General features: G+C 37.3%; 1 protein-coding gene and 1 long non-coding RNA gene across 2 annotated transcripts in view; both read right to left on the bottom strand.

Annotated features, from left to right (window-relative positions):
• Positions 1–27,937, bottom strand: part of arhgef28a (Rho guanine nucleotide exchange factor 28a) — a 186,373-nt gene that overhangs the window by 28,597 nt on the left and 129,839 nt on the right. The window lies entirely within an intron of this gene.
• On the bottom strand, positions 12,652–27,517 carry LOC148673018 (uncharacterized). The gene is made up of 5 exons (XR_015935910.1): positions 27,435–27,517; positions 26,233–26,319; positions 14,882–14,931; positions 13,404–13,474; positions 12,652–13,003 (listed from the first exon to the last, which is right to left on the bottom strand). It is a non-coding gene; the product is annotated as an uncharacterized LOC148673018 (long non-coding RNA).

The raw sequence follows: 27,937 nt of genomic DNA, 5'->3' as shown, positions 1-27,937 counted from the left end.
AATAAGCAGATGGAATGGTTACAAAGGAACAAGTAAAAGTTTGGTCCATGCTGAAAAGAGAAGAAAGGAAGCACAACGTTTGTTGATCATCTCTCACCACTCTTTCCTGAAACTGTTGAAAATAAAAGGAAGATAGTTAGGAACAAATATTTTTTTGTTGTGACTTAGTAAGTAAAGGAGCCCCACCTCCACCCCTTTATTTAAAACTCCATTTACAGATCATATGGTTGTTTGTAGAAACTGAGGTTAAACAATTACGTCTGTGTGAATCTCTGTTCTCCCTCTGGACCCTCACTGTCTTGACAATGGTGTTTGCCTTCTGGGGGCACACTTGTTGGCACAGTTGTGCCTCACTTTTCAGAAGCCCTTTCTTAGCTGCCACTTGTGGAAGTCCCTGCCCTACGAGAACATAAAGCAAGATGGGTTACAAATGAGAGGAGTCCATTAGACCCATCTAGCCCATTGATTAGTTAGTTAGTTGATCAAAGAATCTAAAAAGAAAGTATTCTTGCAAGAATGTGAACTTCAATGATAGCGGGGTAGTTTTAAATGCACTTCCATGAGCCTGTGTCCTCTGGTTTGTGCTTCACTGTTCAATCAGAATTATAGTTCTTTAGTTGTTGAGTGTACTTCTGGCTTCAAAGATTAATTTTCCCCTCCCAAGCTCTATTATTTCTTATTTCTATGATTATTATTTCTATTATAAGTACTGGTATTGGCAAGTCCATGAAAATAGTTGCAATTTCCAAAAGATTTACCTTAATAAAATTCCGCTAAAGTACATACTTAGTGCATAAGGAATCATTTCTTAATGATGACTTGTCTGTGTTGGGAATTAAAAGTCAGTTATGGTAAAGTGAAAAAACTAATCTTGCATAAACACACACCTTGGAATGTAAAACTGAATTAACAAACCTTATCTTTTACTTGTAAAGATGTACTCAGTAAAATTTCATTTCTTTATCAACTTGCTGCTTTTTTTCATTTTGGATCTTGATTTTCCCCAAAGCGTCTTCATGACTTTCATTCTTAAAGCATATCTTGTGTTTTACATTGTATTTACAACTTTCTTGTATAAATCACTGTATAAATCTCAGGTGAATTCTTTGTGTCTGAAGAATAAGATATCCATCCATCCCCTAATCACAACAGAATGCCAATCCAATGCTGACCACACCCAGGCACAAACTCACACCAGGGCCAATCTCTCGAGAGGAAACCAAAGCACCCAGAGGAGAACATACAGTATAAACTCAACACAGATAGCACCAGTTCTAGAATAGAACCCAGGGCCCCAGAACTGTAAGGCAGTAATGTTAACCACTGCTCCACCATGCTACACACTTGTTGATACAGTCTGTAAATGTAAAATGAATAAAGAAATGGAAATGCAAAGAAAGGGCACAACCAATACTACTGTATATATGTTATGTGTCCTACAGTGTTTTGGGGATTATGTTCTTAAAACTCATGACATTATTATTCAGCCTTTCACCTATTTATATGTATTTATTTTTCTTTTTGCTCTAATACTGCTATAATACCATCCACATAAATGATGGGTTGATAATACATCTATCAATTCTACATCATTCTGTGGTTTACATTCATCATCATTCAATCAGGTTTGTTCAAGATTCAATAAGACACTGCATTAACACCACAAAGTTCCTTTTTTTGTCTCATCTGACCACAAAACCTTTTGCGATGTTTGCAGTATTACTTATTACTGCTTATTACTTATTATTGCAAACTCCACATGCCATTTGAGATGGGTATGCGGTTCTGGCATACAGGCCAACTACTGAACTTTATGGTCCTTTTAAAGGTACCATTGACCTCACAGCAGCATCCATAATATTTCCTGCTTGCATGGCTGCACAATTCTGAGTGACAGCCTAATTTATGCAGTGCTTCATTGGTATAATAGACCTTCCAATTTCTTAATGACCAACCTCATCATAATTTGTATACCTTTATATATATATTTATATATGTGATTTATACAACTTACTCCATGGGTTGTTTTTGAAAGATACTCTGTTTAATGGTTCAATCTTTGACTGTCAAAAAAAGCACTGCCTGTGTGAAGCACTTCTTAGAGACAGGTGAATTTATTCTGAAATCATATGAACCACAATTACTGCATACAGAGGCCATTCACCTAATTGTGTGACTTGTCAAAGTCATTTTGTGCACCTGAACTACAGTAACTTGGATCTGCCATAAGAAAGGGGTAGATCGCTGTACTTTTGCAATCAACATATTTTAAATTTCATTTTTTTGCAATCAACATATTTATTTGTTGCTTTTAAAACGTTTAACTTCTTTTACCCATAACCAGGTTCAGTATTCATGTTTTGATGAAAGGTACTGTAAGGTACTGTATTATTTACTTAATCAATTAATCTTGGTATTTTAAGGTAGAAGGAAAGGGAAAGAAATCAGAAAGAGCTGAAAGTTTAAGTTGTAGTTAAATGTTTGGTTAAAAATAATTAAATAATAACAGGAGGTTGAATAAAGGCAATTAATTAAAGTAAAACAATCACACATTTGTCATAGAACCCTGTGTTGTAGATAAGAATGTAAACAGACACTAGTTTACAAGACAGTGATGCAAAATACACACAAAAATATTATTTACAAGCTATTATTCACTACAGGGGAGAGCTCTTGGAGTCTGAGGTCTTCTGTCCTGTCCATTCTCAATAGGTCTTTTACATCGACTACCCTAATTCACTTAGAAGGGGTCATATGAGCCAGCCTCTTAAGCTTATGCTTGAAAGGAGACAACATTTGGTCCCTAAAATAAATCATCCAAATAAACAACAACTCTACCTTGTAGACTAAAAACAGAAGCTTATATACTTCCACCAAGGTAAAATATGTTTCCCTAAATTTAGTTTAGTTCTCTTTAGTTCCCAATACCTGATAAGTTTCAGTTCCTTGAATCCAGTGGTGAAGACAGATTGCCAGTAAAACTCACTCTCACCTCCCTTGTTGTTGTGTGGACAGCGTCAAGGATAAATAACATAGTGGTGTCATGTGATGTCAAAACCTGCATGATGTAAGTATTATTTGCACAACTTTAAAAAGTTGGTACTTACCAATGGATTTGTGAGTGAATTCTATGAGAGCTGGCAATGCAAAATCAATTTTATTTTTTATGGAAAAGATTAATTTTCTTTGTCTTTCAGGAAATTGTAAACACATATAGTAGATAGCAATTTGTGCTGGATTATGTATTGTTTTGTGTGATGGTCACTAAATTAGTCATAGGGTGACAGACGTGATTTTCTATGTATCTCTTTAGATCACCACTGTACCTGCAGTCCAGAATTAAAGGGAGCCTCCTTACCTCTGCACAGATTAGTAGACTAGAATAGTCAAACACTAAGCCTGGAGGCTTCAATGGGTGACACATGCCCCTCCATGTATTCAATTCCAATCACCTTTATTACTAAAGACCGATTACTGTTTTTCAGCTACTTTAATGAATGACTGAAGGAAATAGTACTGGGAGCAGCAATTAATATAGGAGGCCTTTGCCTTTCAGGCAGCCTTTGGCAATCACTGAGGTCAGAAACAAAGGAACACGGGAAAATAAATTAGATTTAAAAACCGTCTTGTCATTCTTAATGGCTTGAGCTCCCCTAGTGAAGGACCATTATTTTGTTGCCTTGATTGCAGGATTTGTGTAGTTTTTCAAGGACGTGTCTCCAATCGTGCAGCTGTCTGTGCTTTGGCGAGAAACAGCAGCTCTTGAACCTGCTAACACTCCAGCAGAAAGTGTTCTTCCCGATTGTTTAAAAACACACTCCCACACATACACTCCCCCATAGAGGAAAAGCAACAGTAAACGCAGGCTACTAAAAATCAAAAGACGTCAATGTCTACTTCAAAGAAGAATGTGCGTCAGTTTTTCTACCACATTGATAATTATGAACCACGTTTTTTTTGTAATTCAGCCTGCTTTGATTTTTGTCTGTGGGTGAGGCTTGGATTTGTCAATCAAGCAGAAAATTCCTTTCTAACCTTGCATAATTTTCTGTGCTTTGAAGCAATGATCAAGTCCTCTTTGCAATGTGGTGTCATTAGCATTTCACTTCACAATTTCTTTTGATACTAATGTTTTTTTTTAGACTTGATAAGAAAAAAAGTTAAAAAATATCCCAGCTTTATTTTGAAAGCTGGCCTTCACCGTTACTGGAACCAAGCTTCATTCATTCATTAATTAAACAATTTTTGAAATATTGGTCACTTACAGTAAGTGGATGGTTAATCAAACCAGATGGTTTAACTAACTATATAAATGTACATATAACATGTACAGTAACTACATGAAGGACAAATGGTTTATCGTCCAGACTCTTTTTTGTCATAACAAGTCTTCACCTAAAAAAAAGCAAAAGACTTTGGTCTTTTTATTTACATTGCCTTTTGTGAATCCTTATGAGGAATCTCAGTTGGTGTCTCTATTTTCTGACTCAAAGGTGGATTTGAAACTATTGAGCTATTGAGCTACCTATAATTGGATTTCCACCATAAACAAATACTTACAGAAGAACCTTTCAAGTCAAAATGGGGCAAGCAATGTTTTTCAACAACCATCCTCAAGTCTTCAGTAGAAAAAATGTCTATAAACAATATTAAAAATATAAACAATATTAAAACATATGTGAACAATATCAAAAATATAGCCTGTCCAAAGCCTTGAAAAGAGAAAAAAAATACCTAAGGAGATATTGCTACTGAACATCTGTGCTTTAGAACAAGAACAAAAATTTGAATAAGAGTTAATATTACTTCTCATCATTAGTGTGATATGATGATGTATTTGTTTTTTGTTCTTTCTACTATTGTATTTTAAACCATTATTGTTTTCTTTTACTCTTTATAAAATAGCAGAGAATATGGAATTTTTGTCGGAGTTATGATCATTTTTTAAGATCCCTTTTTAAGGCTTCTCTGATGTTTTCTTCAATGAAGATCTGATTACTCTAGGTTACAAAATACTCAAATATTAATCTGATTTTAGAGAGAGAAAGATACTCTCGTATAAGTTTAGTATATTTCAAAAAAGTTGTGGAGTCAATAACATTAAATTATTCAAATTACAAAAAGGAGATCAATACACTCTTTAGCCCCCAGGAAGATTTTCCTCATGATCCAAAGATTATGCTGACTCAAATGGCTTTTATATGAGTAGGCTAAAATCAATTTATACAGTACCTCTTCACCGAGCCCCTTAAGGTCTCGCAATCAGCATTCACTAGAACTGCACGTTCTCAGACACACAACTGAGAAAACACAAAATGAAGAAATTTAAAAAGTAAAATTTTTCTTTTATTCTAAACTTCAATAAGGGATGGTCCATTTCTTGTCAAGGAAGTTTTCATCAAGGGTTTTTTATAGAGATGACTATCAAAGCTCTCATGGAATACTTCCTAATTTGATCAATTTTTCATTTTGGTGTTCAAGTGTGCATAGATTCCTAATTAAGATAACTAATTTTTAAAGAATGTTGTTATAGATTGATGTTTACCCTTATACAAGCCTACTACTTTACAGTTTGATCCATAAACATCACTATTAATCTCAAGGTTACATTAGTCTGTTACTGGCTCAATATGTCATTCTGAAAAAAACAACTCTGCTGTTAATTTTTCAATGTCAAATACCAATGTATTATTAACACAGTGAAATGATTTTTTTTTTTTCAGACACACCACATCATGAAACTCCCATCTCCAGGCGGAGATGTGGAGACTGGAAGGAGTAGATACTTTATTGTACTAAGAGTATTTGTTTTCTTAAAATGCTCTTGAAAAAGACAAAGGCTTCTAAAACTGCTACGTGTACAGTATATGAAAAATGTTAATAACAATATTTCCCAACTGTGCACATCTGCAGCAGCCCATAACTGTGTTCTTTGCTCTAAATAAATAAAATGAATAAATCTAGGAATAATTCATTTACTTAACTTCAAAGATATGAATTTAATTCTGTATTTTTTAAATAAAACCTACAGTATGAGAAAAACACAAATAAGGAAAGAAAGGATTTATTTTGCCATAATCCCCTGATCCAGGTTTAATCCATTTTGTCTTTTCCTGCCTTTCCACATATGTATTTTGGAAAGGTAAGTGGCAGCCATTCCCACTGTGTAAATACTGCAGTGGTAGATGAGTCCCCATTATCTAATTTCTTTCAGCTATAGGATTAGTCAAGGAATTCTGCGAAGTGTACTTGTGGAAACAAAAATGCATTCTTAGTAAAGCTTTAAAGCAACTGCTGCATGTTTAAATGAATAGGGCTGTTCTAATTCCTCATACTCTTAGCAAAACATCCAAGACTTGTTAAGTACAGAATCATATTAACAGAATCATGTCAAGTGTTCCATGATATTATCCAGTGGTCATTTTTGACTGAGGACACTTTTTAGCATTATCTTGCTTCACTGTATTGTACGTGTCTGTATGTCTTGCTGGGCTTCTTTTAAAGCACTCCTGATTTGATCGGTTGGGCTGCTTATTTTCCATTACTTCAGGTAAGCCTCTTGACCTCTTTGCACTTCATTACCATCTGAGTGCAAATGTAAAAAGTAGTGTAAGCCTCCCTATTGTGAAAAGAAAGTGCCATGTGCTTATGTGCTTTTACCCACCTTTGTAGGAAGAACTGTTGAGAGTATAAATGCACAGGAATTGGTGGTGCTGTGGAAATCTTAAACCTTTTACCTTCAGGCTAAACCCTGCATACAGTACCTAGTTCACCTCAAAGGAAATGAAAACCTTCTTGAACTGGGTAAGTCCTACTGTAGCAAGCATAAGTTTGAAACCAAATAGAAAAGATAACCGGGTGTCTTTGTCTGCCATTGAACAGTATACTGTACTTTCAATATGAAATAATATACAAACAATTTAATTTACTCATAGAAATTTGTGTGAAATAACATCTCATATCATTTATATATAATAATAATAATAAACTTTATTTTATATAGTGCCTTTAAAGGTGGCTTCTCAAAGGGCTTTACAGGATGATAATAACAATAAATAAGAAGACTACAACAATAAATAAGAAGAATACACAAGATAAGACACAATTACAATTACAACAATACAACAATAACAATAGAGGAGACCGTGGAAGGTGGTACTAAGAAGAGCAGAGGGGTGAACCAGTTAAGTAAAGGCTTTTCTGAAGAAGAAGATTTTGAGTCTGGATTTGAAGGAGTTTAGAGAAAGTGACTCTCTGATATCCTTGGGCAAAGAGTTCCAGAGCTTGGGGGCATAGCAGGAGAAGGCCCTGTCGCCCATACAATGTAGACGGGCTTGGGGGACAGTAAGGAGAGCAGAATTTGAAGAGCAGAGGTTGCGAGGTGGGGAGTAGGGCGATAATAGTTCAGACAGGTATTGAGGTGCCAAGCCATGTAGAGCCTTATAGGGGAGCATGAGGATTTTAAAGTCTACGCAGAATTTGACCGGAAGCCAGTGCAAGGACTCCAGGATAAGAGTAATGTGAACACTTGCACTAGACCTGATCAGGATTCTGGCTGGTGAATTTTGGACTGCAGTTTGTTCAGAGTAGATTTAGATACCCCAGCGAATAGAGCATTGCAGTAGTCAATTCGAGAGAATACAAATATGTTGATCAGCTTTTCAGCCACAGTTAATGATAGCATAGGGCGTACTCTTGCGATATTTCTAAGGTGAAAAAATATGTTTTGACAGTATGCTGTACATGTGGGTCGAATGTTAAGCCAGAATCTAATATAACCCCAAGGTTTTTCAATTTTGATTGAAGCTCAAGTACAGAGCCATCTACAGATAGGGTTACAGGACTGGCTTTACTAAGTTGATGGGGGGTACCAATAAGCATGACTTCAGTCTTGTCACAGTTAAGATGAAGGAAGTTTTGAGTCATCCAAATTTTTATGTCAGAGATGCAATTAGATAGAATAGAGACAGCCACATCAATGTCAGGTTTAGTATGGATGTATATTTGAGTATCGTCAGCGTAAAAATGAAAGCTGAGGCCATGTGATCTTAAAAGCTGACCAAGTGGGAACATGTAAATGCTGAAGAGCAAGGGGCCCAGTATTGAGCCCTGGGTGACACCTGACTTGACAAGACCAATTTCAGACCTGTACCCATTGAGAGAGACAAAGTGACAGCGATCGGTTTAAACCATTTGAGGGTAGTGTCAGAAACTCCAAACACAGTCTCGAGACGAGAAAATAAGATGTTATGGTCAACAGTGTCAAAGGCAGCACTGAGATCAAGAAGGATGAGTATGGAAAGAGAACCAGAATCAGAAGCTATTAGGAGATCGTTGGTGACTTTGACCAGGGCGGTTTCTGTGCTGTGAAGTTGATGGAAGCCAGATTGGAGGGGTTAGAAAAGGTTGTTTGTCATGAGGTGGTTATATAACTGAAGTGTGACAGCACGTTCTAGAATTTTAGAGAGAAAGGATAAGTTGGAGATGGGGCGAAAGTTGTTAAGATTGTCGAGAGCCATGTTAGGCTTCTTTGGCACGGGGGTAATGGCAGCAGTTTTGAGGACCATTGGTACAATGCCAGTGCTCAAGGATTCATGTATAATATTGAGGACAATGGGACAGAGAGAAGAGAAACAGGACTGGAATAAAGTGGTGGGAATGGGACCTAAAATAGATGTGGTGGGTTTCATGCGCATAACTAGTTTGTTTAGGGATGCTGAGTCAAGAAGAGAGAAGCTGGAGAGACGGGAACCAGAGAAGTTGGATGAGGAGGGAGGAGGTACGGAAATGATATCCGTAGTGGAGAGAATGTGATGCCGGATGTTGTCAATCTTAAAACTAAAGAAATCTAAGAATGTGTTGCAAAGTTGTGATGAGGCAGGTAATGTGGTAGGGCAGTTTGGCTTGAGCAGTCTGTTGATGGTGGAGAAAAGATGTCTGGGGTTGTTTTGGTGATTTTCAATGATGTGAGAGAAGTAGGTGGATCTAGCAGACTCTATAGTAACCTTATAATCAGATAAGTAATCTCTCCAGGCCTGATAATGTACATTTAGGCCGGAAAGACGCCACCTACGCTCAAGTTTGCGAGAGACTGCCTTCATGAATCGCAGATGGTCATTGTACCAGGGGGCAGGGCGAGAGAAGGAGATGGTTCGAGTTTTTAAAGGAGCAAAGGTGTCGAGGGTAGATAAAAGAGCATTGTCAAGTAACTGTATTTTGTCCTCTAGAGGGTCAGAGGAAGAGAAACAGGATAAGGAGGACAGAACAGAATTTGCAAACCTTGGGTGATCAATTGATCGCCAGTTGCAGAAATGTACAGAGCGTGGGGATTATATGTAATAAGGTGGAGATTTAAAAAAAAACGTAAATGTAGGAGTTTATTTTAATTAGGTTTATGAAAGAATAAATAATCAATAAGAATTCTCTCCATCTTCTTTGAAAATGTAAATAGTTGTTGGAATATTGTTTGCAACTGGTAATCAATTTGTAAAGCAATGTAGCATTTACTAATTTTCTTTGTATATAGTGATACAAGCCATTTTATGTGTTTTTTTATATTTCTGATGTGCTTTTGGCTACCAGACAGGTGGGTAGGCTACGTTTCCTGTAAGCAGTTGCTTTGAATAAGTTACAGATACATTGGTTTTAAGAGCTCTACTCAAAACCAGACATATTGTACTGTCCACGTTTTATAGAATTAAATAATTTATTTTTTAGAATATGGTATCTATGGAATGCAACCATTTATTCAATAAATAAATACTCCCCTGCCTTAAACAGCATTAAATTCACTGTACTCTGTGTGTCCTGCTGAATTTTCAGTTCTTCTTAAAGTGATTGATGGTACATAAGTAGACTCCTCAGTATAAGGTAATAACAGATATCATCAAGACGACCTAGTCACAATACAGAGTAGGTAAGAAATGCCTTGGGTGTGATTCTTTTCACCAGGCATACAAAAGCTATCTAAAATTGTGCAGATGGGGTTCATTACAATTAGATCTATAGTGTGAAGTATAGCATGTCTGTAGCCTTATGGCTGACTGGTGCAGTAAAGCTCACAAGGGGAATCTGAAGGTGTTCTGATGATCCCTTGCTGGTCCTAATATACCTAGAGCATGACATGAGTCTGCAGATGAATTTTCATTCCACATCCATTTTAATTGGTTTCCAAGCCTAGCAATAAAGTACAGTAATTAGTAGACTGGTTTTAAATTGCACCTCAGAGGCAATATACTGTAAGTCTGTAATTAAAATTCAGCAGAGAAGTCAAAAAGCTGTCTGTAACTTCAATGCGAAAACATGTCCAGAAAGAGCTGGGTATGCTCCAACAGATCAATCATCACTGTCTCACAAGAAATAACAAGGCCTTGTCACCTAAATGAAAGACTTCCAGGGTAGCCCTCGTGCTTAACAAGGCTTTTACATGGGAGTGAAGTGGGAAATATATTCTCTCATTAAGACACAGGCCACCAATGATTTCTATATTTTTAGTTATAATGAGGAAAGTGTCCCTTTGAAACATGGGCTTTAGTATAATAATTAAAAATCTGTTTTTCCTATATCATTGAAAATGAAGCATTGAAGTTCTTCTACTGATTAATGCATTCAGCACAATCACCTTTATACTAACCCTACTTATGTTATACTTAAGTTGTGTACCATATTGAACTTAAATATAGGGAATCCTATTACCTATAACTACAGTGTATAGTTTGATGAGAAATGACTCATGTGTTTGCCACAAGAAAGTCTTTATATTAACAAGAATAACAAGTCAAGGTACTTATTCATTGTTAGTCTCCACATTAAGTAGTGTGAATTTGAGTACATAGTGGTTGTGCACTAACAGTATAAGTATCTTCTGAAGCCAGGTGGCCCCCACAAATGTCAGGAACAATGTTAGATACTTCTGTGTAAGTGTTCTGGAGCTTCAGAGATAGAAGAGAACATAAAGCTAACTATTTATTCCCTTCTTCCGTAAAAAAAAATAGTATAGCACCAAGTCTATTAACATTTTAAGCATTATCATTTATTCAGCCAGAACAAATGGACCATAATTGCATATAATAGTGAAATAATGATCTCCAATGTTTCACTTTACTGGCAGGTGGTAGCTGGCCACTGTCCAGCTAGAGATTTGCCTGCGATTATACCAGATGACAGACAAGTTAACTTCCTAATGACTGTTCATTCTTTATGAGGTAAAGATATTTTACATTCCTGTTTCAGGTAGATTGAAACATCTTTATTCTGATGCAGATACATACTTTTTATATACAATATCTGAAATTTAAGTTAAAAAAAAGATCTCTAATGAGATTTTTGGAAAAATCTAAAAATATATAACAGTAAATAACAGTTATAAAAAATATGTAGAAAAAAGTAATATATTATTATTATTAGTAGTAGTAGTAGTAGTTTATCTAAGTTGAGCTTTGAATAATAATGACCTGGTGAGCAGGTTAATGTAATTAAATAATATTTACACAAAGGGTTGCATTCCTCTTGTACTCTGATTTTCTCTCCTAGACTTAGAGAGCTATTGAGTTTGCCCACATTGACCTAACTGATTTAATTAGAGTATTTGCTTATTTGGTCTAAATAACCACAGTTTCAGCCCTTTAGGGCTCCAGGACAAGCAGTAAGTATCACTGCTTTAGAACCCATTTAAGTTCCAGAGACATCCCATTTAAGACCCAGAAAGAGTTGATTTAATTACTAGAAAGTTCTGTAGTAAACTGTCTAGGACAGGAACTGATTAAACACTTTAACTGTAGGTCTTGAGAATTAACAATACTCAACTTTAGAAATTCCCATAGGCACTTTAATTGATGCTCAAATTTTAAGTCTACACTAAACATCACTTTTTTGTGTACAGTATGTGTCAAGCACCTTTAAATTGTGTTGAGTACACTAGTTAGTAGCCCTGCTAGCCTAATGTTAAATGCATCATGTAGTCCATGCTTAACCCATTTACAGATAATTACGTTAATAAATGGTATCACTAAAGACTTTCCGAAGAGATGTGTAACATACAAACTGCATTCACTAAAGAGTGCAAAATTCACCGCGTAGTATGTCTCAGTGTATGGTAAGACTACAGAATACTAAAACCAGGCAGTGTTCATAAATGGATGTGTTCTGGTCTCTTCTTTCTACATCTATTTGAGCTCTTAAACTACCATTGTTTTGAAAATGGTTTGTAGTTTGTATCTTTAAAATGTCCTTAACCTTACAAGTTACAGATCATTAAAACAGACCAATAACAGGAAGATGTGATTAACATGAACATAGAACATTTAGAGCCATTTATACACTGTAATAACACGCTCCTGAAGTGGGACTTACAGCACAATCGTGTTAAAAAGTCCAATTGCTGGATGAACAGGTGGCTGATGTGGGGAGCCAGCAAACAGCAAACAAGGGATGCCCAGAGATGCGTGTTACTGAGATTGGAGGGATTAGCTGTTACGCCACGCCCCCCGAGGGCTCGGCATTCCCGCACGGTGCCCAATTAGCCTTTTACCCTAGCCTATTTAATGCTGCTTCACATTCTCACCTGTGCTCAGTATTAGGTTTTCCTGGTTAGAGTTACCCCGTCTTCCTGCGATTAGTTACGTCTTGGTTTTGGCTTCCTGACCCTGTTTTTTTCTCTGACTACATCCCCTGGTTTTGTTTTGGTACTTTGATTATTGTTCTGGCTTTGACTCTCGGCTTCCAACTCCGCTTCTGATTTTGTACTTTTGCATCGTTTTTTTTTCCTTCGGCTTTCGGAGCTCAGACTGTTTAATCGACTACGCCCATGAAGTTCGTCCTGATTATTCTGCATAGGGTCCTCATTAATATTCCGTAACATCAGAGAGCAGGCTGCTTGCTGACAGGCAAGCCAAGTAGCCATGGACACATGCAAATGTGGCGCTGAGGCTGGCTAGGGAGTCCAGAGTGTGATAGAGGCAAAGCACAGTCCAGGTTCACAGTCCAAATGAAATGAGGGTTGTAACTGTGGGAGACATAGTGGCAGACAAAGTGATACGTCAAGGGTTCAGTCTGAGTTCAAAACCAGGGGTCAAAATCCAAAGCAAACAGTTAACAAAGCAGAGGGGTAAATTGGAAACGCAGTTGGGAGACAAAGCAGGGGTGCAGAAAACAAACTAGGACTAGAGCACAGGAATAAACACGGAGATGACGCTCGAGGGACTCAGTGTCCAAACTCAATGACAGAGTATTTATTCTAAGGATCACCTGGAACATCTGTGGTAGCAAACTGACTCCAGGTGCTCCAAGTCTCCAGGTTATTAGTTTGCTGAAGCATAGTGAAGAAATAGTGGGTTGCTGTATCTCCCATCCTCAATAGAGGTTGGTAGAGACACCATTATTCAATACTACAACTGTTTACTCACCCATACGTTTTCTTCCATGGCTCTTTTTGTTGTCTGTGTGTCCTACAGTATGCTGATTTCTTGCGCAGTGGCTATAAGCAAAATACATATTTAGTACACATGAATTATGCACAGTATGTTATTACCCTAGTGAGTATGGGTGGAATAATTTTTCCACGCACTCTGGTTTCCCCCCTAACCAATATCACAAAAAAGCTGCAATTGAACTGTTGTGAAAATGCAAATTGATAGATTCCATGAACTCAAATATTCATAATGTCTCTAAATTTAACATTATGTCTGAATGTCTGACATAATCAAACTGTACTTTTGTGGTTATTTTGTAAAAGCTTGAAAAGTGTCTGGCATAACCAAACCACGGGCACCCAGCAATTTTTGGGAATGTATTTACAACAATTTTGTGTTAGTCATGTTTCCACTACAAGGAAGTAACAATGGACATTTACTGAACTGCTTTTAGACAATAAAGCCATGAGTATTTTTATCACCATTGTAAATGATATTTTGGCGATACCAGATTATTTCTAAATATTACTTTAAGGTCATCTCCTAAATTAAGTAAATTAATTTTGGGTGTAGGAATCTACCAGAATAATTCAAAGAACCCAGCATTTATAAAACTGAAGGATATAGTATTGTCCAGTTCCATAGTACTAAAAGTAATGTTCAATCAGCAAAATGCTTTCTATCAATATGTACTTTGGCATTCTACCAATCCTCTGTCTGGAACAAAGAACAACAATGTTCTTTTTTTCATAGGCCACACTGTTTTGGGAATGTGTTGAACTTACACCCACAGAGCTCATTCATAATGCTCGAGGACATTATACTGTTTTTGTTTCAGATGGATGCTGCAAATGTATTTATTAATTTGCTATTGAATAATGAAGAAGGGTTTATTGGTGACAAATTGCAAGTTACGTTACAAGACCCAATTTTGGATTGAAGTAGAAAAATAAAAGGTACTGTGAACAATTTATTTTGCGCATGTAAAGATAAATTTTGTTTTTATGATGTTATATAATTATATTATAGATTTACAAATTTTATAATGTCTGCACATTTGCTTTCTTAATGTGAATATGGTGATTATAATTTCTTGATATATTGTCTACAATTAGCATATCTGTGATATCCTGCTAGTTGATTAAAAATAAAGCAATATGACTTACTGGACTCCCTGTCTAGGCTAATTCGTTTGTATGATCTGTAGTAAATGAAAAATAATCACCTTAATTATTAATGTGCAAATACTATATATGAATATATTACTTTTGGTTGCCAAACCAAGGAATAAAACATTCTTACCAGAAAACAAATGGGCACAAATAAGTCTATTCAGATCATCAAACACATTTACATTCAGTTCTAACTATTTATACTAGCCTTCCACCACTCATTTCACTATAAGTGTGAATTACCATTAAACCCCTCCTTTACTGTAACAATATACAGTAGAACAGCTAATAAGAACTAACCTGCATGTGTTTGAGAGGTGAGAGTAGAATGAAGGACCCAGTGAATAATCCTTGAATAAGAAGAGGAAATGTAAGCAAGTCAGTCCATATAATGTGAGCATCCAACCAACCAGAAATAGATATCAAACATAGTATAGTGGAACATTTACTGTGTTTATGCCTGATATTGTATATGTAGTATATACAGTACTACTATATTATATATGCAATACGCAAGTACTGTCATGCCTGACATCCCTCCCTAGAGGGCGCTCCACTGCTCCCATTAAAGTCCTTGTGATTGTTATGCTCCCCAGGTGTACCCTCTTAGCTTTATTATTTATAGACTAGCTCCTCCAGTCCTCGGGGCTCATCATTAGGGTAAAGATGTCGCGAGGCCCGCCTGGCACCAGGAAACCCTATGTCCATCTCCTGAGGGCATAGGCCTCATTCCCAACACCTCCCGCTTCCTGAGCCCGGGGTCTGGAGGATCTCGCCCCGTCACCCTTGGACCTCCATGTCTTTTCTCTCCGTGTGTTCCCCCTTCCGGGGATTTTAACCTTGCTGCGTCCCAGGATGGATTTCTCGTTGATGGACTCTCGGACTGTACCCTGACCTGCCTTTGGACCCGTTTGGATTTGGATGCCGTTCTTTGTCTTCCCCGTTCACTGTCTCATGGATTGTCACTATTATTTTGTGCACTATTAAACCCCTGTGTGTTTCATTTTACTACGCCTCCTGTTTTCCCCAGCTCTTACCGCATCGCATAGGGTCTACTACAAGACCTGAAACGGATTTCAGTCCTATAGTACTATATACATATAGTATATAAATACATAGTATTTAAATACATATAAATACATATTTGTATTCTCTTGAATTGACTACTGCAATGCTCTACTCGCTGGGGTATCTAAATCTACTCTGAACAAACTGCAGTATGTCCAAAATTCAGCAGCCAGAATCCCGATCAGGTCTAGTGCAAGTGTTCACATTACTCCTATCCTGGAGTCCTTGCACTGGCTTCTGGTCAAATTCCGCGTAGACTTTAAAATCCTTATGCTCACCTATAAGGCTCTACATGGCTTGGCACCTCAATACCTGTCTGAACTATTATCGCCCTACTCCCCACCTCGCAACCTCCGCTCTTCAAATTCTGCCCTCCTTACTGTCCCCCAAGCCCGTCTACATTGTATGGGCGACAGGGCTTTCTCCTGCTATGCCCCCAAGCTCTGGAACTCTTTGCCCAAGGATATCCGAGAGTCACCTTCTCTAAACTCCTTCAAATCCAGACTCAAAACCTTCTTCTTCAGAAAAGCCTTTACTTAACTGGTTCCATTCTTCACCCCTCTGCTATTCTTAGTACCACCTTCCACGGTCTCCTCTATTGTTATTGTTTTATTGTTGTAATTGTAATTGTGTCTTATCTTGTGAATTCTTCTTATTTATTGTTGTAGTCTTATTTTTTGTTATTGTCATCCTGTAAAGCGCTTTGAGAAGCCACCTTTAAAGGCGCTATATAAAATAAAGTTTATTATTATTATTATATGGCATTCAGGCTGCTTGGTAGATCCAGTAATTTTCCATAACTTCAGAGGTAGGCAATTCAAGTGTAATGTATCTTGATGTGGTTGAGAAAACAACACCTGCTTTTGCGGCAATGCAGACACTGAAAACTGCCAACAGATGTAAACGCCCAATTGCAGCTCATTAACAGTAAGGTGATAACAATAAAAGTAATAACCTCATTATTGTTAATAGAAAGGAAGAGCAATAGACACAAAAGGCAATAGAATGACTGAACCTGTTTCTTTAATATTCATTGTCCACAAACAGTGGACAGTAGAAATGTATTGTGCAAATTATATTTACGAAAAAGTTAAACTCTAATAAAATAATAATCTAGCCATTATATCCTGGTAAGCATTTAGTTTAGTCTCAGGGACCTTACTTTTGCCTGATTTTTTTAGGAGCATTACAGCATACAATGGAACCTTAATTTAAAGATTAATTTCTGTAGTTCATTTCCAGTTTCTGTAGATACAAAATAGGGAGGACGTCTTAAACTAAGATAACATACATTGCATGGTACTGTTTGCATCTCAGCAGTAATTTGTTAAAAAGAAAAAAAAAATTCTATTGATTTATCTTTCCACTCCTTTTGAATGTTCCCTCCCTCAAATAGTTGTGTAAAATCTATATTGATCTGAATGGTTGGATAAGGGAATCTAAGGATTATTCATTTGTTAAAGCCTGTTGTGAATTAATGTACTGTATGATTAATGCTGTTAAACAGAAAGTGTTATAAATTACTGCTATTAATTAATCAACACACTTTTTAAAAACGTTTAGAAAACCAGTTAATACTAAAAATCCAACCTTTGACAGTATGAAACACAACATGAAGGCTGGGAAGCAAATTTAACCTTTTTTTTACATTTTGATGCACTCAGATCTTTGAAAACCTTACCAGTTTTCAGTTCAGACATGAATCAATCTCATGCTACACACTCATATTTATGGCTTATTGACAGTGTGAACAGTAAGAAATAAATTATAAAATGATGTGAAGCAATAACTTTTGTTGTGCAGCTAAATTCACTTCCTCTTCCTCAGCTTCAACTTGTTGTTTTGGCTTCAACAGGCAGACAGGCAGAGTTGCAGCACACTGCCCACTAATGATGTTATTTAACAGACATTCTAGTACAGATCAAAGTCTTTACTTCCATTTCCACTATCTTATGTATAAATACTTGCTGGCTGTATGCAACTCTGTGCACATCTTTTCTAGAGCCACTCTCTCCATCCCAGCCTCACCTTTGTAGCTGTCTCCCTGGCTCATTCCTCACAAATGAGAGAGTTTTGTGACAGACCTGATCTTCAGCCAGAGGCGTCATTTCCTTAGCTAGGAAAGCTAATGCCTACATGTTAAGTACATTATCCCTTTATATTTGATGGCTTGTTGCATTGTTATTATCATAACTACTGAATTACTGAATCAAGTATTTGGTCAAGCAACTGAAACATCAATGCTTACCTTGAGAGCAAGGGTACCTAAAACGGGCAAAACCAAACTGTTGCATTTATTCATTCAGTTTTTTCATTCTTTTTTTCTGGAGAGTATTGAAATATGTACAGAACTCAAAAAGATCTGATTTAGAATAGCAGCTAAATGTCTGAAGAGTTTGGTCTGGGTCTAGATAAGGTGTAGTCATCCTTTGCAGGCATCCCAGACCACTCCAGGACTTGTAACCTTGCAGTGCACTTATTATTGAACTGGTCTTTAATTACTTAAATTAACTAATCATTTCAACATTTACAGATAAACAGGATAAAAAACTCGCAATGGAAGGGTAGTGCCAAAGTTGAAAACCTTTCAGTTAGAGCTCAAATGTAAATGAAAATGTAATGACTATAGATGTTTGGTGCTCATATCTCTTTTTTTTCTGCACAGAAGCATTGCTATTAACTATGAAGTACATTTAGACATGTATATTACAATGGTGCAATTCATCCCCCCTGTGCAGTTACAGCAACATTCCTTTAATCATATTTATTGTTCTTTAGTCTCTTTTTGTCTTTATCAAAAAAAGCAGGAGAGACTTGTATATATTGTGGTGTCCCTGGAGCTGTTGTGCAGCTTCACATGGTTTGAGAATGATACAATGTGGGTGGACAACTCTCTAGGGAAATTCATTACAATCACATGATTATTTCTGACTGAAAGTATAGGTTCACATGCGTCATTGAAGAACACAGAGCTGTTTACAGTGCATGTAACTCCAGAAATGATCATTGCAGCAAAAACGTTCAAAGGGAAAAAATAAAAACGCCTAGTTTTTCCTCTTGACTGGTAATGAAATATGAATGATATCATGATAGCTAAAATACAACAAACACAGAGGAAAAGGGTGTGTTATATTCCCAGTATAAAGTTCTCAGTATCATTGTCAAATGGAAGCGAACAGCTTGGAAGTTGAAACAATCTTTCGAAAGAACATTAGAAATATAGATACATTAGAAATCTTGTCTAAATGGGAATCATTTTGCTAAAGAGTTTGTTTTGTTTCGTTCTGAGACTTTCTAACTTGTATCACCACAAGCGGGACCACAGCAAAGCAAGAACCTTCATTAAGACTTTATTAATGTAGTAGTTTAGGAACAATGATTCTCTGCCTCACTGACTTTAATTGAAATGAATTGGTTCACTTTAACCCCGTGTGCCATTCTTGGGATCATTGCACACAGAATCACTTTGGCATTCCTATGTCAATGAACTTGAGAATAGTCCATAGGATTGATTAGCCTCACTAAAATGCTGAACAAGTACTGAATGTCACATAGTCACGTGAGAGCATGAGAAATTAGCCTTGTTCATCTTATGAAAAGTTGCTAACTCTTGAAACCTAGTATAAGATACATAGTATAAGAAGAAAAACACTCTATCCTTTTAGCTGAATCTGTGAACAGTACAACAAGTAAAGTTGAATTCCTCACTGACAAGGAAAATTAAAATATTTATGTATTATATTGTGGAGGGAGCTCACAGGAGTAATAACCCCAAGAGCAGGAGGCTCACGTTGCCTCGTGTTGCACTTGAGAATGGGCTCACATGGAGTGGAAGTGCCTACAGGTGTGTAACCACTTGGGAGGCACATTCAAGAGATGCTCAGGAGAGAGCAGTAGTCTGCTCCAAGTCTTGGCAAGGGAAGGTCTTCATAAGTGTTGAAGTTGGGATGGCGGTGCCCCAAACCACTGCTGATGGTGGGTCACACAATTTGAGAAGGGATGGCGTTGCCGATGGAGGGAGGCAGTATTTGAGAAAGACTGGCCCTCCCCTGAACCAGTGCTAAAGTAGGATGGTATTACTTGACAAGAAATGGCCTCACCCTGAGTCAGCACTGAAGGAGGAATGCACTGCCTAAAATGGAGTAGAAATTCCCTGAACCACAGTTAACAGAAAGGTAGGAGCAGAAGCTGCCAGATACTCAATCAGCACTGTCATGGAGACAACTGAGAGGATAGAATGAAGTTTAAGCGACATTGAAGTTGCCCAGAAAATAACACCAGGATACAAGAACACTGCTGGTTCAGATGCCAGTATTTCATGGATCCAGACATATGTTAGAGGTTCTCAGTACCAGAGAGAGAAATGCTGCTGAGAGCCAGGTGCATCTCAATTTCTCCTGAAGTGCACAGAAAAAGCTATAACTCCAGAAGGAATTAGTAAGAGCAAGAAACAGCAAGAGAAGTTTAGATGTCACGTTCTGGTGGCAACAAGAGGATGAGCAAGGAAATTCAAATTATTGAGGTTTACAGAGTTCAGGACTGTAGGAGCAAGTCCAACCCTAGGCAGGGTTAAATAACCAACAAATTCAGGTAGTTGGGGCGGAGTGAGTCACAAACCAAAGTAGGAGAGCAACATCATTACCTGCTGATGAGCAGTAATGCCTTTCTACTCCTCTTATAATTTAGTTTGAACACATTCTTTCTTTTGCTTAATTTAAATAAAGGTTTCTGAAAGAACTTCCACATTTACAAAATCAAATCTTTGGTGAAGGCAAAAAGAAAAAAGTTTGATGTACATATGGACATACAGGCAGTGTCAGAAAGAAGGAGCAGTGTATTATTCTAAAACTTCATTATGTAATGCAAAGCTTTATATATTTTGCATGGGCTATTAGTTTCTAAAAACATACAGTATAGTTTGCCAAAAAAGTGACTTCTTTAAATATCACCTAATACAGCTGTTGAATATGTCTGGGTTTGGCTGAATGTCTTAGTGACAGAGTTAGTCTCCTAATAATTTTAAGATGAAAGGCTTCCTCTTTCAGAGTGAGATCACTATAAATGCCGCTTTGCCTGATACTAGCTGGTAGATAAATGACCTGTCAAGTGATTAATCTGACATCAAACGGAGCTGAATTTAATATTTCCCAAGGGTTTAAAATATGAGAAATTTATGAATGAAAAGTAGTCGTTCTACAAAAATACCATAAATGTTGGACAGAGTCATTAAGAAAAAATTATCATGGAGCTCCTTCACAAAATCAACCCCCTGTTTTAGTGTCCTGTCTTTTTTTGTGAGTCACTTATTTTGTTTTTATCCTTCATTTTTGCTTTGTGAGGTGCTGGAGGTCCTTTGGTCACTTAAAATAATGTATCATTAGCGGCATGATTCATTCAGTTTGCAGTGATATGTAAATGAACTCCACCAAGGGTACTTTCTGATTAGCATACAATATTCAGATAACAGTCTGGTTCACAAATGCCACCTCTGTGCAGGGCAAGCATTGTCCTGTTAAGACCAAAACAAATCAGCCAGATGTATTCAGAGAGCTCCTTGAAAAATACTGTTTCATATCAGCATATTTGTAAATCTGTGACTAAGATGTATTCTGTGAAAAACACAACCTGTTCTTGTTAGAACCATTAAAACTTACAAAATAGCAAGTGCATCTCAAAAACACAAACCCAGAATGTTGTAAATGAATTAAACTGGCAATAATTTGCTTCACTGCATTTTTAATAACTGATTGGTGAGTTACAGTATGTGCTGCGTATTTGCTTTATGACCACAATAATGTTTGAGCAACAGGTTTTAGGTCTGAGGTAAAGTTTGAGTAGCTGTTTTTAAGTAGGAATGTTTAACTAGCATGGTAAAAAACAGCAAACAATATGATAGACACCACTCTCAGCCAGGAGAGTCCCAAGGATGTGCAACAGTAAAAATACTTTGAGGGCCTGCGCAGTCAGGGAGGCATAATTGTAGTCTTTTGCAAGACTCAAAATCAAGAGGATCCATGCATGACTTTTTTATGCAAAATAAAACCCTAATTAAACACGTGTCAAAAAAAAACACCCTTCAACACTAAGGTATCCGTCCTTCCATTTTCTAACTGCTATACCCAATAGTCACGTGGGAGATGGAGCTTAGCAAGCAATAGGCACAAGGCAGGATACACCCTGGATAAGAGGTTTGTCCATCACAGGGAATCACAGAAAAAAAAATGCACACGATCACATCAGGGCCAGTTTTTGTCATGCTCTTAAACCCCTCCTCTTAAGGACGCTCCACCTCTTCCTAGTTTTATTCTTGATTCCCTGCACCTGCCTCCGGTTCCTGCCACCGTCCTACAAAAGCCAGGTGTTCCTGCCAATCTGGGCTCAGCTTTGGAAGGATTGATACCCGGAAGCCCACCTATCCACAAGTCCAGGAGCGACTCGACGGCACAGGCTTCATCACAGAGTCCTGACCTTTTATTAGGGAGCATCTGGTCCCGTGAACCCCCTTTTATTCCCCCGTCCCGCCGCCGGATCCCGCTCTGGCTTTTAACTCTGTTTGTCTGTCAGGATGGATTACCAGGTCTTGGACTTCTGCTATACTCATGGATTTGCCTCGGACTCCTTTGGACTGTTTGCCTTGGCCACACCTCCCCCGAACACCAGCGGACCATGGACACACCCCCTGTTTTCCTTCCAACCTTTGCATGCTTTTTTCCCTGTGTTTTCCTCACTCCACCCCGGAATATGTTGTCTGCAGAGGGTCTTGAAAGAATGCTTCGTGACAGTTTTCCAAGGGGCTAATTGACCTACCAGTATGTGCAGTATATAGGAAGAAACCAGAACATCTTGAAGAAACCCATGCAAACATACAGAGAACAGACAAATTCCACATAGACAGTATTCCAGGAATCGAACTGTGAGGCAACAATGCTAACCACCACTGTGCTACCCTTCCACTTATCTAATCAGTTACCAAAATAACACCCACAGTGTCTATTTACAAGGAGTCATTTAGTGGTCTAGGGGCAGGTCAAATGCAACTGCAGTCCCATCTTCTACTGGCTGAGCACAAACATTAATATCAGTCTCTGAGCATCACATAATACATAATTATCAAAACAAAACAAGCAAATCATGTAGTTATGTAAGAGTTTAAAAACAGATTAGAAATGGAAATGGTGACAACTGATAAAGATAATAGAGATTTCTGCAGATAGTGAACCTCAAATTAAACTTGCCTAGCTTGTTGAAACTATAAATTACATAGTAGGTGGTATAGTATAACTGTATACTATAGTATAACACCTGTTGTGGTAAAAGCAGTAATAGTGATTACAGTGAAACTGCGTATTAGAAACCATAACCAATATTCTTGAAGGCTAATATTTTGGGGATCTTCATCACCTAAACCAGTGGTTCTCAAACTGCGGTACGCGTACCTGCAGTGGTACGTGGCGTGCCGCCAGGTGGTACGCCAAATGACCCTGGAACTGTGTTGTGTGCGCTGAAAAAATCGGGACCGGTTTTCATATTTTGTATTTTTACACATGTCGAATACGCAGCCTACGTACTACGATACAGTGCGCGCTAATACTTCAGTGGACACAAGAGATACTCTGTGATTCTATACCACTCTATAGGAATGCGTGCTACGGACGCAAGTGACCAATTGTATTTAAAAAAAGCTACTCTATCTCCAGCAAATAGGGAGAAAGGAGAATGTGCGTGATTTTGGAACAATGCCACCATTGTAAACACAGGAATGCATAGAAATACGTGCTACGAACGCTGGTAATCTTGTGAGCACAGGAAAGCGTGAAAAATAACCGAAAAATACTTAAGAACTGTTCTAAGTTAATTTGAGAAAAATACACCGAGCGTCTCTGTGTTTCTCTCCCATGCGCATGAAATAAACAGTGAAATAAAAACGGAAACGTGGAAAAATGCAAGCTTGCGGATTGCTAAAGCAGGTAAGCCCCACACTATTATTGAAATGAAGGATTATATCAAAAGTACGCCGACAGAGCGCGTTAAGATGAGCAGATGTTTTTCACTGCAATTAGATGAGTCTGTAGTCGATTTGGCCAATTTGCTCGTTTACAATAGATACAAGTTTGAGGGTACGTCCCGTGAGGACTTTCTGTTCTGTAAACTGCTACCAACAGGAACTACAGGAGAGCACGTATTTCAGCTTCTGAATGAATTTATGGAAGAGAATGGCATCGACTGGATAAAATGTGTCGGAGTTTGTATAGACGGTGCTAGAGCAATGACAAGCCGACACAGTGGTGTAGTTGCACGAATTAGAGAGGTTGCTCCAGAAATTAATGGTTTAATTGCAACATCCACTGCGAGACCTTTGCCGTCAAGAAAATGCCTGACGATTTAAAATCTGTTAAGACTGTTGTGAATTATATCAAGGCTCGAAAAATTAATTCACATCTGCTTTGCTCGACTAAACAGGCTCACCCCTCTCACTGAAATGGTGCTTTTTTATTTTTATTTGTTGTTGTTTTTTTTTCTGTAAAACACTTTGAGAAGCCACATTTTAATATATCAAACAAAGTTTATTATTATAATATTTATTAAATGTATGTGTGAGTGTGTGTGCACACGCGCTCATGTTGGTCATTGAGACTTTCTGGGGTTCCTATGAGAAGATGACTTGTAGGTGGTACTTGGATGCTTTGGTTGGATTAGGGGTGGTACTTGGTCCAAAAAGTTTGAGAACCACTGACCTAAACCATGGGTGTAGTAAAGCTCAGGACAAACATGAGGTTCATCCAGTATGATCAAGGACAGATTAAGGTAGGCAGCCCTGGCAAGTCTTTGTATCAGGACTGTTTTTTTTATGCTCCTGCAGGGTTCATGTGAAATTCATATATTAATTGCATGCACATCACAGTATACTGTAGCTTTGTGTGTCACTTAAATAATTAAAAAACAGGTTGATATTAAATTACACAGCTGCCAGTGGAAATGCTTTAATCTTAAATGAAATAGTACAGTACAGTATATGCACTTCAGTGTAAATAAAGAGCTAAATGTCAAGCACCAGTCATGTTCTTGAAATGAGTAGTGAAAGGGTGGAGGATTAGCACCATGGGCAAGGTGCCAAATTATTGAGCTTTGCTGCAGAAACACACAGGACACTGTGACCTAAAAAGAGTCTTGGACTCTCTGAGTAGAATTGCCTTAATTTATCACACAATTCATTATGTTTTACAAAGGGCATCCAAATAAATGGAGCTGCCTGATATCTGAGAACAATTTCAGTTTTAATCTTGTTTATATGTAAAATATTAGCACAACGTATGGCAACAGGGTTAAAACTATTCATATGATCCTTACACAGAACAGTAAGACAAAATGTTTTATTATATAAAAAAGACTGGAAGATTGTGGATAAAATAAAACGGAGACTGATGTGTAGGTGTAAAAATAAAGACATATACTATTGTTACAGCTGGACAGGAAGAAGCAAAGTAGATGAATCAGATAATGAAGAAAAAAGTTGTTTATCAAAAAGTTAACCCCACGACCACCCAAGGCCAGCATGTACTGTATCCATTTAAAAAATCATTGTTCCCAAAGAGTAAATGTGTCATGCACGAGACATGCTGATCCTTGCAAGTCCATTAAATTCGACAAAACCTCAAGTGTTACTGTAAGAAGATCATCAAGTTCAAATGTGAACTGGGTCATTTCAGTGATGTCACCTTAATTCTCAATAGGCATTAAAGGCACGTATCAAATCTACTCTTCAATTTCAATTCAGTTTATGTGTCACAACTGATGAAGACCCTAGTGTGATTCAGAGAATATAAGGTCAAGATTGAAGGACTTTTCTGGTGTATAGTTATGAGAAACGATCTTCGTCAGATAAAATTCATTTGTTTCAGTAAGTCGCACTGTTGAGACAGCAGTCACCCTTGTTGATCACAGATTACCAAAAAGTGCCCTGGTGCAGTGAGAAGTGGAACACTAGAAAACGTAATCTCAATATAAAAATATAGAATATAGAATAGAACAGCTTTTCCTGGAAATAAACCACCTGCTATTTTAATTATTATAATTATACATTTTAAAATCTCTTAAGAATTATTTCTAAGTATGTCTCTAGAAGTCTCTGGAAGGAATAAATTGAGCAATAAGACTTCCCATGGAAACTCGTATGGAACACTGCTGACACTGAAAAACCATTTTTTTTCTTCAAGACGGCCATTTTCATTGCACCAAGCTATATGAAAAATGCCTAAATACTTTTTTAACAAAGGAGGTCCTTCAATGTTGACTTTTAATAGTTGTTTTGGTTGTCTTATTTTTAGGATGCTAAATCATCATTCCAAATTTAAACTCATCTGCAACTGCAAAACTGTGAATTAAATCATTTTTACTGAGAATTTATTCCTGTTTTAAGCACATGCAGTGTTCCTTGATAGATTTGCGCTTTAAAACATTTTGAGATTCTCTGAATAACGTCTGAATGAAAAATTGCAGAGTAGAAGCAAACATTCTAATCCCATTGTTCCTTCACAAGTATTGCTCTTGATGAAAGCTTTACACAGTTGAATTACAATACATACGATATGGTTAAACTCCCATCAGTCAACAGGACATCTGGTGTTCAAACAGCAGCTGACTTGCGTATTGTTCTGTTCTCATGACCAAATCTGTAGATGTAAAGAAACAACCACAATCTAAAACAGGGGTGGGGAACATCATTTGGTCTGGCCCTGCCAAGGCAACTGCAGGGGTAGAACTGGGCGATAATTCGATAACGATAATTATCGCGATATAATTTTCCTTGATATAATTTTAACAAAAGTTCGATAAATATTCTATATATATGTTTATGCTTTGCGCATGATATGTGCATGCGCACAAAATACTGCGCAAGTGCGCGTGCGTGTTGCAGACCTGGCAGGTAACAGATTTGTTTAATGTTTCTGCTGTTTGTCAAGTGTTTGTTGTGTTCTTAAAATAAAGAGTTGTTTAATTTACCAATTAACTGTCTGGTTTCTTCAACTTTCACTCAGGAGAAAAAATCTGCCTTTAAACTTGAAATAATTAATGATTTGACATTTATCGTGATAATTATCGATTAATATGAAACTTTTTATCGTGATAATATTTTTGGCCATATCGCCCAGCCCTACGCAGTTGCAAGTAGCAACATCATCAATACCCGCTAACATCACACGCCTCACCAAAGAGAAGCAGTTCCAGCCATCACATTAGGGGTGAGTTAATTAAATGTTTAACCAAATATAGAAGGCTAATTTTTAAATTGATAATTTTGTATGGCCCGCGAATGATGTTATAAATATCCAAATGGCCCTTGGCAGAAAAAAGGTTCCCCACCCCTGATTTAAAAGAAAATTCAAAAGAAGAGTGACAGAAAAATGAAACAAGAAAATCGTCTATTCAGGGGCCGTTCGATTTCTTCATTTCCTCTAAACAAAACATCATTTCTAATTAAGGTAATTCAAAATGTTTAGGTGGCCATTGGATCTTATATTTTGCTGGCTTTCGCACTGGGATACACAATGTGCCTAACTTGACAATTTACAGTAGTTACTGTATGTCCGAAATGGGAGGCCTACCATATACATTTCACCATAGAAATGTAATGTGATTTATCAGCCTTACCATGTATGAGCCAGTTATGATTTAGTGTATCTTCACGGAGGAGTATGGTCAGAGTGTCCTCCTCCGATAAAATGTGATGCAACACCTGTCTTGCCAAAGTAAAAAACTCTTAATTCACCATGCAACTGGGTCTGACCTTTTCTAATTCCAACAGTGTGCTTGCAAGTGGACCCAAGGATGTGAGAGTGAATCCACAATGCCAAGATTATTTTCTTTCTGGAATACACAGAAAAAATAGCGGTTTGAGTAATATATATATATAACTATATTTGAACAGCTATACATTTAATTTAGTTAACTGAAAATAATCACATTTTGTTTCAACAACAGCTCAGATCATAAAATAGTGAAAACTTTATTTCCAAGTTAATTATTTAGATAATGTGAACTGCAACACCTTTCATGCCAAGGTTTTCAAATAATCTAAGCCTTTTTATACAGTAGTTTACCATATAGCTAACTATTGATGTATAAAAGTAAAGCTTTTATTTGTGTTTTTGAAAATAAGCACATTCGTTTTCAAGTTCTAAATAACCATATACAGGGAAAAAAGCCATTCTAAGTACCACCAAAGCACTCTAATTTATATTTTGAGTATAAAGGTAAACCTATATAAGCTTTTTGGAGCCACAGAGCAAA

The sequence above is a fragment of the Lepisosteus platostomus genome, chromosome 4, assembly GCF_059453375.1.
Source record: "Lepisosteus platostomus isolate fLepPlt1 chromosome 4, fLepPlt1.hap1, whole genome shotgun sequence".
NCBI classification, from domain to species: domain Eukaryota; kingdom Metazoa; phylum Chordata; class Actinopteri; order Semionotiformes; family Lepisosteidae; genus Lepisosteus; species Lepisosteus platostomus.
The sequence above is the reverse complement of the archived record's forward strand: the minus strand, read 5'-3'. Positions and strand labels throughout refer to the sequence as shown.